This window comes from Cyprinodon variegatus, unplaced genomic scaffold, assembly GCF_000732505.1.
Source record: "Cyprinodon variegatus isolate N-32 unplaced genomic scaffold, C_variegatus-1.0 Scaffold445, whole genome shotgun sequence".
Lineage (NCBI taxonomy): Eukaryota > Metazoa > Chordata > Actinopteri > Cyprinodontiformes > Cyprinodontidae > Cyprinodon > Cyprinodon variegatus.
In genome coordinates, this window is record NW_015150898.1 from 421,780 (window position 1) to 422,210 (window position 431).

Here is a 431-nt window from a genome sequence, read left to right on the forward strand (position 1 = left end):
TAACATAGTTATGTATAATATATTACATTTCTGACTGTATATCCCTGTAATTATTACACACTGTAGCTTTAAAGGTGACCAAAGCAAAAGGTGAATTTAACTCAAATAGTCACCCGATGCACTATGGATTCTGCCTTACGTGGTCCAACACATCAAAAAAGGGTCAAAATCCAGTTCTTTCCTGGTTTTATTCTCTGTTCAGACAAAACAGCTTACAGGCTTCACAGGATTCTGCTCCTGCTCTTACTCTGATTCCTGCACCTGTTCTTTGACTGATTGACTAGCTGACTGAGACTGATAAAAAACCATATGACTTTCCTGTATTTAAAGAGAAAATCAAAATATCACGCTTATATCTTAATATTGTATGAGAAAATGCAGACATTCTACTTTCAGAAAAGAAAATTGTAAAATGTTTCTCCAAGACTGCC